The sequence below is a fragment of the Cucurbita maxima genome, unplaced genomic scaffold (genome assembly GCF_002738345.1).
Source record: "Cucurbita maxima cultivar Rimu unplaced genomic scaffold, Cmax_1.0 Cma_Scf00045, whole genome shotgun sequence".
NCBI lineage: Eukaryota > Viridiplantae > Streptophyta > Magnoliopsida > Cucurbitales > Cucurbitaceae > Cucurbita > Cucurbita maxima.
Genome location: NW_019272061.1, coordinates 1,120,071 through 1,135,414, shown reverse-complemented (window position 1 = coordinate 1,135,414; position 15,344 = coordinate 1,120,071).

The window sequence follows — 15,344 nt, the reverse complement described above, 5'->3', positions numbered from 1 at the left end:
TTCAATCAGGAAAAGGGGAGGGGGTCGGTTGAGTCTCATTAATCTTTCTTCTTCTTTTACTGCTCAGGGAGAGGAAATGAATTAGATTAGCTGCTTTACCTCCGAGTCAAAGAGTGAAAGAATCATCCTCCATCCCTCGGTTACTATGAAAGAGTGAAATGGCCTAAAAAATAGGGAATATCGTCAAAGGTTCAGGATCAAGATCAGTTAAAGAATAACTCACACACAATAACTGAGTGTAATACTGGTTTAGGAGAAAGAGAAGTTCAATCAGGTTACGGAGAAGAGAAAGAAAGAATGAATGAATCTTGCTTTCGTCTTGACTTAATACTGAATTACCTATAGCCCACTAAATAGGGTAAAGCATCGATTTTAGCCAAAAAAAATTAGGGAAGGATAGCTTTTTTTTTTATTGATGGTCTTAAGAGTGAAATCAATCAGGTTCATGAGTTCAAGCGAGAAGGTTCCGGTTCAGTAGCGGATCATCCAGCCAGCCAGCCCCCCTGCTGCCTATTTACCTCGTTCAAGAATGAAATCAGGCAGAGGTGAACAATCACTGATAATAACGAACACTAACGGAACAAGGGGTTAGTCGAATTCATCCTTCTTGCTTGCTTGAGTCTTTGCAGGAGATTGAAAGAAAGGAGAAAGATAAGTTAAAGAGAAGTTCAAGAATTAATCTTTCTTACTGTCGAGGAAAAGAGTCTTTGAAGTCCAATGTAAGGTTACGATCATCTTTTCTTCTTCTCTATCTGGGCTAATATAATAACTGACTTAAACTTAGTGCTGTTTGTGAGACCAATACAATAAAATAAGGGAATCTCAGCCAGCTGCTTTACCTAGTGAAAGAGTGAAATCCAATCTGGTTCATGAGTTTACAGTGAAAGAAAAGAAAACGAATGAATTGAATCAATCAGGAAAAGGTGAAGGTAGGAGAAAAGAAAGAATTCATAGGCATAGGGTCAAGAAAAGAGAGCTACTTCATATGCTTTACCTAGTGTGAAGGAAAGAGTTCAATCTCATCTAGCCTCCTATGTTCAAGAGTGAAAGAAAGGGTTATGTATCTTGTTCAGTTGAGTCTTGAGTTGAGTCTCAGTTTACTGTGAAGGGAGAGGAAATGAACAATCACTGAATGAAGGGAATATAGTCAAAGAAAGGGTAAGAACTGACTAAGACTGAAACTTAGTGCTTGTGAAACCCATACATAGGCTTAGAGCTCACTGAACACCAACATCAATCATTGTAAGCTGACTTCGAGCTATCGGGAGAGGAGAGAATATGGCAGACTGTAAAGGAGAGTCCAGTCATTAGCAGCTTTACCCAGTAAAAGAAAAGAGATAGTTCAACCGGGGAACCTTAACATAACAGTAAATGAATTAGACCTATTTACCGAGTGAAAGAAGAAAAGAGAAATGCAAGATGGATAAGAAGGAAGTGAACGAACAATTCTTCTGGGGTAGTTCATAGGGTTACTCAAATCTGATTCATTTCTTTGCCGGGAGCGAAGCCCAGGTTCAGGAGAGAAGCCCAGGTTTAGGAGAGAAGCCTATTAATAGGAGCCAAGCCGAGTTGGGAGAGTCCCGCTCACCATTTCGGTTTACGCGCTCGAAGGAGTGAGACTGGAAAGGTGTGAAGGAGAATTCATGAGAAGGAAGGAGTGTTTACAGTGAGTGAAAGAAAAGAGAAAGAAAGACAAGTAGCGAAGCCAGCCACTTTACCCTGAAATCAGGAAAATGAGAAGAGAATGAATCCAGAGTATTGATCTTTTACCGGCTGTAACTGTCAAAGGGAAGGCAAGTAAGTAGTAGTCGAATTGTTGAAGAGGTGAATGAGAATGAATCATTCATTTTCTTCCTCTCGTATAAGTTCTTCTCATGCAGCTCCTTTTCTTAGTCCTATTTATTTACTGTAAACTCGGATAGTCAAAGAAAGGGTGTCTGTTCAGTCTTTGGTTATAGTGAAAGAAGAATGAAAGAAGAAATAGGTGAAGGAGAAAGAACAACTCACAATCACAATAACAGATGGTAATACAGTCAAAGAAAAGGAGAAAAAAGAAATAGGGGCAGGAAGAAGACGAGTTGGAGAGGCTCTGGAGCTCAGCTGCTTTACCGAGTTCTATCAAACAAAGACCCATTCTATTTACTACCTCTTACCTAGTTCAAGAAGTAATAATAGTCCCGCCAGGCAATGGAGAATTGAAGCCGCTTTACTGAGTGAAAGGAAAGAAGAAATAGGAAAAGAAAGGGGAAGAAGTGAAAGAAGGAGAGAATATGCGAGTGAAAGAACTGACTTAAACTTAGTTCTTGCTTTATTGAATAGTTAATAGTTCCACCCCAGTTCAATCTAGTTCAGGAAAGAACAGAGAAGCAATGAGACCGATAGGTTCAGGGGCAGGGGCGAAGCCACTTTACCGAGTTTACAAGGTTCAGGAGTTCAATCCAATCTGGCTGGTGCAGGAGTTTATAGTGAAAGAAGAAATAAAATAGGTTCAAGAAGGGAGAATGCATCTTGAGTCTTGACTTTCTACTCTTTTTCTTTCATTTTCTTCTTCTTCAGCTACCTAACTAAACTAAATGATTCCAATGCCTCTCCTTTACAGTCTCGGCGAGCTACTTACTCCCTCTTCTAGTAATAACCCCCAGTAAGTCAAAGAAAGAGAACTCCAAAGAAGGTCAGGTAATATCGTAGAGTCAAAGAAAGGCAAAGGTTTAGGTCAGGTAATAGAATAGAGTCAAAGAAAGGGGAAGGTTTGCGGTTCAGTCTTTCCTTTCAGTTTCAGGAGAAAGAGCCAAACACCTATTTACCTTATGAAAGAAGCTGAGTTCAGTAGTTCAGGATAATTCAAAAGGAGGTAATCCAAGCCTAGTTACCGAGTCTTTGAAGGTTCAGGTGGGAAGGTTAATTAATGTAATGTTTTGTCTTTCCTTCCAGTTCTGTCTAATTCTTCTTTCGTCTTTCCTTCCTTAATTCAAGAGTCAAATCAGGGAGAGTCATTAGCTACTTAACCTATTTACCTTGTGAAAGAATAAATACGAAAAGAAAAGGAGCTTGACCTCGTTAAAGAATCAAAAGGGAGAGTACATTAGCGGCTTTCCTTTCCCTTGTTTACAGTAAAAGAATAACTCTCACAATCACTTCCTTAATGAAATGAACAATAACTGAACAAGGAGTTCCATCAGGTGAAGGTACAGTAGTTCAGGGAGAGTCACAATTCAATCCTCAGCTTACCTGCTTGACCTCGGTAAAGAAGAAATAGGTTCAGGGGCAGTAGTTCAAAGGAAGGAGTAAGGAGTCTTTCTTACAGGCAGAAGAGGAGTGAAAGAAGGTTCAGGGTTTCGGGTTCTTCTTCTTCTCATTTACCTTGTGTTTTAAGGAAAAGGTGAAGGGAGACTACAAGAGTGAAATCCGCTAAAGGAGAAAGAACCAAACAAACACTTATTACCTTGTGTTTGAGTTCAAGAAAAGGTTTAAGGTGAAATCTGAGTTTAGAGTTAAAGAAGAAATAGGTTCCGGCTCTCATTCTTCTTTCGTCTTAGTTTACCGTTCAACAAGAAGGAAAAAGATAGATAATGAATCTTGTCTTGCTTTCGTTGAGTCTTAGTTTACTATTCCTTCAATCAAAGAGCTACTGCCTATTTACTTACCTTGTTCGATCTGGTAAATGAGAGAAGAGAAGAATTGAATATGCTTTACCTTGTTTAATCAGGTCAGGGAATAAATAGAGGAAAAGGGTTTCGCTTGAGTAAGTAGTGAGAGGAGCTACCTTGTTTACAGTCTTTGAAGGTGAAGGAGAAAGAAAGAACCAAAGAAACACCGACCTCTATAAGTTCGCAGTAAGGATACCGGAAGATGCTTTAACCTATTTACCTCAGTTACTGTTCAATCAGGGAATAAAGAAAGCTAGCTCGACAAGGGAACGGAATAGTGAAACCCGAGTTCCATCAGGGAGCGAAGGAAGCTGTGAGACCCATATATATAGGCGAATGAGCGAAGCAGCTTTACCTCGTTCAAATAGAATAGTCCAGGGTTTCGGTTTCGTCTTGACTTCCTGTTCACAATCACTTAGAATACGAAACAATAACTGATGGTAATGTAATAGAGTCAAAGAAAAGGAGAAAGAATCCATAGGTTCCCCGCCCGGAGCTTGACATTCTCTTAGAGTTCCATCCGTCTCACACTAAGTCTTGTTTCGTCTTAGTTTACAGTTCCAGAAGAAATAGGTTCAAGAGGGTGAATGAGTTTACCGAGTCTTCTAAAGACTAAATAGGGACAAGTTCAGGAGTTCTGTCTCATATTCATCTGGAGTTCAGTCTTTCCTTCCGAATTACCTCAGTTCAGTCTCATTGTTCAATCAGTCTTGTTTCTTCTTCTTTGACAGGGGAGAGTCCATTCATTAGCTGCTTTACCTCCGAGTAAAAGATTCAATCCTTTTCTGATATTCCTTGAACCTTATTCATTCGACTGAAAGTCAAGACTCAACTCAAGCTATTTGAGAGTGAACTGTAAGACTCAACTCCTTATTAATTCTACTTCTTTCACTCTTTCTTCTTCTCCTTAACTACTTATTAATTCTCCTTCTTTCACTCATTTACTCGTTCTCTGTTCTTTCCTTTTCCTTCTTTCACTGGGCAAAGCATATTCACTATCTCTTTTCTTTCACTCCTTTTCTTCTGTAAATAGGTGTGAGCTCTTCCTCCTTATTAACTTATTAATGTGTTCGAAGCCTGGACTCCGAGTGACTTTCTTCCTTCTTTGTTTAAGGGGCCAGTTCGGATGCTCGTACATGAAAAAGGGCTTTGATTTACTCACTTCTATTTAATAGAGCCAACCTCTGCAGGACAAGATATATATCTATTTTGTCATTGGGAAGTAAGGCTTAAGTTGACGAAAAAGCTAGGAAAGGGGATCATATAGCTTGGGTTGCCCTCGAGGCTAGCTACTGGCTTTATACTTTTGTACTCCTCTCTTAACTGGGGGGATGGGACTCTCTATTATGGAAGGCTAGGTTACCGCTCTCTCTATCTCTATCTCTAAGAGGGATTTCTAAGGAAACAGGAATGCATTCTTGACTAGCAAGAGAAAGACAGGTCCTCATGTTATAAGATTTATAAAGCAAAGAAAGGGCCTTACTCTTTGAATCTCTTGACTAAGCCCGTTCCTCGAGTACCATTTGCTAACTACACGGCTAAGGCAACTGGTAACCATTGACTGCTTCTTCTCTTGTCTTTAACTATTAACGTATAACTCTCTTTCTTTTTCTTTATTAATTCTTAGCTGGCTCGTAGGTCAGAAGGATAAGGTCAGTGTGGAATCTTAAAGAAGTAGTTCGACATTCCGCTGATAGTGGAGATTGACTTAGACAGGCTAGGGTGGTTGCCCATTCATGTAAGGAACTTCCCAGCCAGCGAAAAAAAGAGATGGGTTTCCAGGCTTAGAGGAGAATCCACAAAGAGGATAGGCTCAATCGATTGAAGGATAGAGCAGAGCATCTAAGCGAGTAAAAGGGGCTTAACTTGGGATGCCCAGGCATGGGCTCGACAGCGAAACCTAATAGTTAGAAGACAGTCGGATTAGTTAGTATGAAGATTCCTTTTCTACCAGTCCAGGGAATTAGCTTGATGTGCCTGAAGACGGCCAGCTTCTTCCATATAAGAGAAAATCTCTTGGAAGAGAGTTCCCCGCTTTCACGGCGAAAAACAGAACAAGAGCCAGCCTTCCAACCTGTCCATTTAAGAAATGATATAAATATCAATATGGTTCGTGTCGTACCGGAGTATCCCACCTTTGAGAGCAATGCCCAAAAAATTGCACTCTCATCCAAGATGATACAAAGTAAATAGGAGACACCAACCTAGAAAAAGGAATTTCTCCTCTTCTGACTGCCTGCACAACCATACCTGATTTTCGGTGGGAAATGAAATAGAAATTCGATTTATCCTTGCGCTCTCTTGTGTTTCTTGTAGTCATCGCCGGACCGGAACTCTTCCCCCTAAATCCTTTCAATTGCAGGTTTCGAGCTACTCGCAACTATATTGTCAAAAGTCCAGTTGACGTAGCGTAGGTGGAATAATATCTTCCCCATCCCTATTGGAATGAATATTCATGCTTAAATAGTCCTTTCCCGAGACCAAGGAGAGAAAGTGATCCCTGTCTCTGCTGCTCTCTCCTTTTCATTGCCTGAAAACTTCAAAGGCTGCTCCTTTTTCCCCCTGGCACCCATTGAATTTGCACCCTCGAACATCTCGACTTTTTCACTCCAAAAAAGCAACCTTAGTTTGATTCTTCTATACGATACCACCAGACTATATCTAACTTTCACTTCTTCAGAAGAAAATAGATAGAAAGTATTTTATGTATGCATGCGGATGAAATTCCTCTCGCGGGCTTCTGCTCCGCACCTGACTAATGGTTTAAAGACTCTTACTGTCCTATGAGAAAGGATAAGTAAATAAAATACAAGCTTTAGCTTGAGAAAGGTGCTAATCCTGATTATTGATTGAGATTCTAGTCTAGTAAGAAAGAGGAGAATCAAGTGCTTTTATCCACTACCCAGTAAGACAGTTCACTCTTTCTAGAGTAAGTAATTCGCTTCCCCGAAAGCCTAGAGCCATAACTCTTAACGATGCACAAGTAATAGCTAATAGCTATCGTTTCTTTTGTGCCCAAGTCCAAGCACGGGATTCGATCTGACCTATGAACTTCTGAGCAACATTGCCCTAGGCGGCTACAACGACTTGAACTTGAGGATCACAACGAACTATATGCTTATCTGAGCGCGTCTTGGGCTCTTTTATCTCTAACTCGAAATATCGATCGGACGTAAGATTAGAAAAAGAATAAGAATCTGACGCCTAAAATTCCCATTTTTTTTTTGGTTGGACTAACCTAGCCGATGATTGATTTTGAATTGGCGAAGAATGAAAGTAGAGCCCTCGCCTACTCCTTATACTTCAATACAAAAATGGATTCACTCTGTCTCTTCCTTCTGTTCTGGGGGGAGCGGAGAGTCAAAGAATGAACCAAAGAAAATAGAAATATATAGTGATCGAGAAATAAGAGATTTATTTGAGAGAATATAAAAAGAAAACTAGAATAAAGAAGACAAGAAAAATTGAAACCTTTTATGTGATTTCTTATCTAATGATCTAATCAGAGGTTGTAATCAAATTAATATTAATAGCATGAATATGCCCCATTATCTAAAAATCTTCCTAGGATCTGACATTTTCTCCTTTCTTTACTAATTCTTTTTTACCGGCTGAGCTTATTCTGTGTTTAGGTGCGTAGACAGTGCACTATGGCAGCCATCTCCTTTTCTTGTACTGTGTCCTTTCGGTCTCATTGATCTTACGGCTCTTATAGGTAATTGGCTGCCCTCTCTCTCTCTTTCCTTGCATAACACCGATGGCATAGTCTGAAGCATCGTACTTCGACCAGCTTAGCATGATCCTGAAAAGCCAACATCGGATCAACCATGATGCCCCCTTGACTTTATAAGTCCTCAAAGGCCTCTTGATCTTCTCTAGTCCAATGCCATGGTGTCGGTTCTTCTTAAGGAGATTAGTCAAAGGACCCGAAAATGAACCTACGTAGTTTCCCAGGCCAAGAAAAGATCTTAACTCTCAAATACCTTTGATTCGAGATCCCATTCCGGCCTTCCCCATCTCTATTGGAATGAATATTCATGCTTAAATAGTCCCTTCCCTTGATCCGATGTCCAAGGAACTCTTCCGTTCTGAGCGCAGCGGCCAAGCCCTTTGCTAAATCTTCGCAGGAATACCGTATTCCAACCATGAAGATGGAAAACTATAGCGAAAGCTCGAATTACTGCCTTCAAACAAAGATGGTGCACCGTGCAGGTTCTGAACAATCAATCCGTTTGTTGATTCGAGACTCCAGAATTGAGCCCTCTAAATTCTAATTAACCAATCCTAGTTTCGACATCAAGATCAAAATACTTACCCCGCCAGAGTCAATCTTGGCTGAAGAATTTCTTTGATTGAACAAAAAAAAGACCAAGGCTTAGAACTTATCCTACGAAAAGAGATGGCGAACCTAAGGATAAGGATGAATGAATAGCTTCTCTTCCTATTCTTATGAAAAAGCTTTCTCAAAGAAGCGAATTTTCCTTTCCCAATAGCTTGATGCTCTAGCATGATAGATGATAGCCAGTGTGATCAAAGAAAGAGAAAAGAGATTATTCTCAAAGAAAGAATTTTCTATATCTATATATCAAAGAAAATGGATATCCGCAATCGGTCTCAAATGAAAGAATCTCACATGTATCTCTTTTTACAATACACTATTCTTCCTAGCCAAGACAACCTCTGGTCCGCTCATTAGTTCATATGCTTACCTTTGCCGCGGAGTAGATCAGTAGAACATTTGGTTAGCTCGTAAGGCTCATAACACAAGTTCCAAATTCTGTCTTCGCAACAATCACCTTTAGTCCCGAGTTTGGTAAAGATAAACTTTCTTCCGGTCGGCCTTTCAGTGATAGGGGGGACTCACTCATGCCTTCTCTCTTAGGTGAGGTCATTCTCTCTTGTCGGTAAGTATATCTGTCGTAGTATTGCTGTCGTGCCGTTTTAGTAGTGTTTGTGAATTAGTAGGGTGGGAATGCAAAAAGGTCAAAAATAGAAACCATTTCCAAAAGGAAAGGATTCTCATGGCCTGAACGAGAGCAAAGGCGGTAGGGCAGTAAAAGAAAGAAACGAGGGAGACGACAATACTAATCATTATTGCGGAGGTGTCAACAAAGCCAGGTAGTGGAAATCACAGATAATCTAAGAATTTATGTGGTTCTTCTTCTGGTACACTAACACTAAGTGAATCTCGAGAAATAGGAATATCTCATTGAATCAGAATGAATTGAAAGCAAAAATGAGTTCACTTGAAAGAGCAATCCGCAGGAAGTGCACGATGTTTTCCCCCTATCTTGTCTTGTAAAGATAGTCTGGATTAGATTATTCTAATTTGAGATTTGATATATGAGGGAAAGTCGGTCACCTATTGGTATGGGGCAAGCGGCTTGGCTCTTCCATTATGTCTCGTACCTTCACCCGACATTTCCTATAAGGCAAGGCTGGCCTGGAGAGTTTCAAAAGAATGCAATTTCCAAAAAGCAAAAAGAAAGAGAACGAGGGCGGGAAAGCAGCTAAACTCAAGGAAGAACAAAGGCTGAAATCGGTCAACAAACAAAAAACAAAGAGAATGAAGTAATATTGCTTAGCGAGAATACTTATTATATATTCTAGAAAACTGAACTAAAAAAAGGCATGCGCCTTAAACCCACCTAAGACCCTAGCTCTACGAAAAGACACCGAATCAAAGGGAAACGTCTATCAATAAACAAAGGCTAAGCCAACAAACACTTTGCTAAAAAAGATTAGCTCCATCTCATCGATCATGGAGTAGGGTGAACAGTCGATTCATATCTCCTATCTCCCCTAGGGAGAGACCTGTGAGATTATTCTAATCGATCGTGGTGAATTGAATGTCTGGCACAATTCTGACTGCTAACACTGCCTGTAATGAACAAAAAAACTTTGCGGAAGTGTTTCACTTAATCGATCGTGGTGAAGTCAGTAATGGATTTGGCGTATCATCCGCGTCACGAATTGGATGGTAGGCACAATTCTGACTAGTTTAGTTTTCCGCACTATTTTTCTGCAGTTTAAGACTCTGATGCCTGTCCATTTAATGAAAAACTGGCTGGGGCTACCTTTCGAAGCAAACAAAAGATCCCAAAATCACACTGCCGGTATGAACAAACAAACTTTAACTAGCTTACTTACGTGGAGAAGATTCTATATTCTATACCATTAGACTCGTGACATCCATGTACTGAGTCGTCAAATGCGTTAATCAAGCACAAGCTTATATGCATTGGCCCCGGGGTGCCCATCTTCAAGAAGGCCTGAATGAAAGACCCAAGCCTACATGAACCATCATCAAAGCAAGCCCAAGCCCATGCAAGAAGGGCCTCATTGTCCTGTAAGCCCTTTCTTTCCTTACTCCTCAAGTCTAAGATAACGTTTTTCTGACCAATTCTCATGGCTTTAGGAATGGACCCCTAAGCTAGGGCCTAATCGAATTTCTTTTTTCAATGGGGGTTTGTTTTCAATAAGCAATCAATCCCGAGCTAACTTCTTTATGAACTGGCTTGACCCAGCTCAAATATCCAAGTGGGCCCAATGAGAAGAGACCCCCCTACATTCTCTCTCAGGTATTCAGCGAAAAAAGAGTACCCCCTGCCTACTAGAGTCCCTCTTTAGTGGATATATATTTTCTATACTACAAAATAGAATGTCCCAAGAATTGAGTTCGCTTATAACCATATTGACACATAGAAAGAAAGAGAGTATATATAAACCCCATCAATCCTGATTTCATTTCTTTAGTCTATATATAAATTCCCACATATCCTTCCTATCTGTCTCCATCTTGTGCTCTGTGTCCCCGTTCTCTGATTTCCCATGTCTTATGTCGGGTAAACCCCGACCACCCAACCTTAGGTAGAAAGAAAGAGAAATTCATTTTGTGACAGCGGATCAGTTATACTATACTAGGTGGGGTAGTGGCACATTAAGTAACGATTTTCCACAACTCAAATGAAATGACTTAATGGAAATCCCAGGATGACCTCTCATCTATGCCCGTTCTCTTGCAGTATGTCTTTGGATGGAGTATCTTTGTTGATACAATTTTAGAACAAAGACCGCTCATGGTAGTTGATTTTCTCACAAAATGATTATGAATAAGTAAGGCAAAGATAATTATGAGCAGTCAATTTCCTAAAATCCCATATTTGGGTTCCATGATCGAAGGAGTGCAAACTTGATTTCATAAAAACTTCGACGAAGAAACGCCATTGGTTTTCAAACCAGAAGATAGCTCAACCACGAGTAATGGGTCGTGCTCTACTAGTTATCGAAGTTCTCTTACAAGCCTTGTTCGCAGTACAGCTAATTAATTAATTATTTTTTTCAAAATCCAATTTGTTCAATTCCTAGAATTCCTCACATGTTGCATGAACCCTCATTCCTGGAGTATAACAAACAACTTGAATTTCATTATCGATTACCCGATCAAGAGAATTATCTTGACCATTGTTTTGACTTATCTCCTTTAACCTTAGATAGGTTTGCTTCTTTAAGTAAAGAACTCTTTCTTTGGTATCACTGATTTTCAAACTACTACGGTGTTGGGTCCTACGTCATTGGTTTTCAATTCAATTCTTCCTAGTCAAGTGATTGATGTAATCCATCATTATAATAATCATTTTTTTCGTATCTTTGTTGTGACCATCTTTGGTCTTGGTTGTTCTGTCTGGCATAGCGTTATACCAGGCAACTAGTATCAACTTCCAATTGGGAACCCCATGTTTACCAAAGACCCATGTGATCTTGTACAGAGCCCGCTTTTTCAAGGTTTTGGATTAGTTACACCTAACGACGTTTCAGCATTGGTACTCTCAGCCGTTGAGCATCAGTTTCCTTTTACTGAGATAACAATTAATGTTAGTGGCCCCGAGCTGCAGGCTGTTAGTTTAGGTCTGATGGCATCCTTATTAGTAATAACAGGTAATCTGCCACCACAACTTTTATAAGAAAGAGTATTCTCTGAGTCGTTTTGGTTATACAATTTTGGATGGGTCTTGTTTGAATGGTTGGTTTCTTTCCCTATTCAGGATCATTCCTTTGAGGAAACTCAGGGAGGAAGATGAGTCACTTTGTAACTTAGTGATTTTCGAGAAAGAAGAAAATGCAAAATCTAATTCGATTCTATTTGCATTTGGGATTCTATTATTCATACATTGTTTTGGAAATTGGCATCTAAAAAACCAGAGATACGACATCATGTTACGAGCTATTTACCACTCTTGTATAAATTGAGTGGAAATGGGACAAGTCTCATGAAAGTGAGAGATTTTTTGCATTGTCCAGACTATAAGAAAAAGCTACGAATGTCTGTGATTCAGGCAAATCCCTCGGGGAACAATTCTTTTGTATACAATTTCAATGATGAAACAAGGGTTGAATATACTATTGCGCCTTGGCAACCTTTGACAGTTAAGAATCGCTTTCCGGTCAAAATCGATGGTAATTGCTTTCCTATCAAAATCGATGGTGATCGGTTTCCACTATCAGGTAGATTGAATAAGAAGATTGGGATAGCTGATGTATTCCAGAAAAATGAGAGAATACAGAGCTTGAAACTCTAGCATTAAACTGTGCGTATATCAGAGACCTACGCTTCATTCTCGTTCTTTCTATCATCTTTTGGTTTACCCTATGGATCTATCTTACCCCCGTGCCACTGAACAAGCATCCATTTGCTTGGACAAGCCCAGACTGAAAATTCTTAAATCAAGTGATCTCTGATACATATCAGTCTAAAGTGTGCGCCACCCATCTGTTAGTAGCCCTTGCCCATGCGGGGAGCCACTCAATAAAACTATTAGGGAGATCGCTCTTACCCCTTAACACCTTTGATCCTCTACAAATAAATCCAAAGCCAGTGTTTAATAAAAAAACATATTGGATCATGATAGGCACAATAATCCTAGTTCTTGCGCTTACCGAGTCTGTTTTGCCACATGGTGTTTATATTGATTGAATTATAGAAGCAAGAAATGAGGAATCAATTAAGGATGAATCCACTAATGATAGATAGATTAGTCTTACATCAAACAAATAGATGTTACTCTATGAATAGAACAATGGATGATGATAAAAAATGTTCTCTTTCTTTATAGTTTGATATTGAAACTCAATGATGTTGACTCTGTCTTTAAGCACAATTATGGCGATGACTATGATCTCTTGGAAGTTGAGCTTCTTGGATTACAAAATGAATATCAGCAGGTAGATACAACTTTTTACCACTATGCTTAGTTATAGAATATGGAGATTCCCCTGGGCCAAATTCGACACCTACCTTTTCTGTCCAACCCTCTAACATAGAGGACCATGTGGTTATTTGTTCTGACGGTGCTATCTTAATTGATGAATTGGGTAGATCTTCCTATTTTTGCAAATCTTCTTTATATAAAGAGAAAGGATTGGATTCCTAGTCTCATTACCACTCAACAATCCAAGAGTGGAGGGATGTGGAAGCAGTTCTTCGACGGAATTGCTCGAATTCTGCTATCACCTTCCCCAGATCTAGACTTTTTGAGAAAGTCAAAACTCTTGCCTAAACAGAACTATGCTCGCTTACAAGATTCAATCCTTATCCCCATTTTTGGTAACATGATGGATTGTATAATACTGCTCTGGATGAGATTTTCAATCAATGCCATTTAATGTCCCCAACCATAGAACGTGCTCTTAGGGGAGGTGAACCCATCCCATTCTCTTGGGGCCTCATTCACATCAATGAGTATGGGAAGATTCTAATTCAAAGCGATTGCTAAAAAAGATACTGATTTTATATGATGTGATTTTGGGTTGTGGGGTCTTATTTATCAACGAAAGTTGGTGTGAAAGCTATACGGCATTGAGAAATGCTTTTCTTTCAATTGGAGTTTAAGGTTCTGTTTGAGTTTCAGCGTGAGTGAATACACACACTCACCTTATGTCGGAGGACACGAGAACCCTCTTGGTATAGACGATTTGATCTCGTTGCTATGATGAACAGAGTGTTCTACCACGATCTTCAGTACTCCTATTTCGGAGGAAAGAAAAGACCGTCTCTTTGGAGGTCGTCAGTATAATGCTCCCCCGGACGTATTGTACTCCTTACTACGGAACCGGGTTACCAAGTCACGATATGAATATCAAAAAGGAAGTTTGCTGGGCCATCCTTTAGGTTCCAGAGGTGCAGGTTCGATTCTTGCTCGTGACAGTGTCGAGCATTATACTCTTAACCAAGAAATCCTTTCTCTAGGGTAGAACACCTATCTGAAGGGGCATTGAGATAAGCTTTTCGTCCTTCTTTTAGTGGTTATCCGTCATTTTTTTTTGGGTGGATCATGATCATCTTGGTCATTACATTCTTCATCAGTTCTGTCTTTCTAGTAGTATTCTTCTCGTAAGTATTCGGTATTTTCTAGTCACATTCTCATCTTGGGTGGTTAGTTACCTCTCTGAGTTCTTCTTCCAAAATGGGTTTGTGAGTGAGACCTATTTTCTTCCTCATTTTCTTCCACAGAAAAGCGAGAACTCTTAATTATCCCCAAAAAGTCTTGTTTTTGGCCTTCCTTCTCTTCTGGTTAATCTTGAGAGTCCTGAGTCTTTTCTTATTTGGGCAATCACGGGCTCTTTGAGGTCCTCCTAATGAGTCGTGGATGTAACTGTTATTTGATTCATTCCGACGGCCATGTTCTTGCCTCCCTTCCCCTGTTCGGGCTGGAGTTCCACTTTCAAGGAAGAATCGATGAGCTTTTTCAAAAGATTCCAAAGCGCATATTCGAAAGTGCTTCGAATTGAAATTAGGAATTCGTTGTTCGAGACCGGTTGAGAATTTGGAAAACAAAAAAAGAAAGACCTCTTCCAACGCGCACGAGAAAAACTCTAATCAATTGTTACCACAGGCGATTCTGAAAAACAAAGTTCCATTCGAGATTGTGCAAAAGGTTGGGAAACCAAGAGAACGCTTCGCCTTTTCTTCCTCGATTTTTATCAGAAGCTTGTGATTTCGTTTTTGTCCCTTGTTTCGAGCACCGACATTCTCCCTAGAAATTCTCCCGAAAAAGAAGAGAAAGGAAAAGTCAGTCAGCCAATTTCTTGGAAAGTTCTTTCAATCCAGGGAAGGTTGATTGACAAAAGAGATTAGGTAGGGATAGGTCAGATTTTCTCCATGATTAGAGAGATGAGACTCGAGCTGTTTTCATGCCTGCAAGGGAGTCGGGATAGATAGGACAGGATCACGGTGGCTCTTAGATGCCATGAGTAGGACCCATATGGAAATGTTCGCCTGAGTCTGATTAAATTGCAGAATTACTTCATTATCTTCTTACGTCACTGGGATTCCTTTTTGGCCTCAGTATCTGCCGTTGGGTTATCAGATCTCATATGTGCTCGGGCTTGAATACTTTTCCCCCACCGGGTTATGCGTTGGGCCTCCATCCTCATGTATGAGAAAATCCATATCATCATTGGTGCCATATTGATACAGCTCGTCGGAGTCCATCCCCAAAGATGCGTGCGGGGAGGGGTTTGAGGTCTGTAGGGTCTGAGCAACTAGGGCTTTCATCAAACAAAGGGTTGAAGGAAGTTAAGCAAACGTAAAGGATGAATCACTTACAGGGCATTCAGGGAGTAATGTTAGGGGGTTAGGATATTATCGTCAAAATCATCCCACCGGACCATGTGAACTCGAGGTGGGAGCTCAATCTC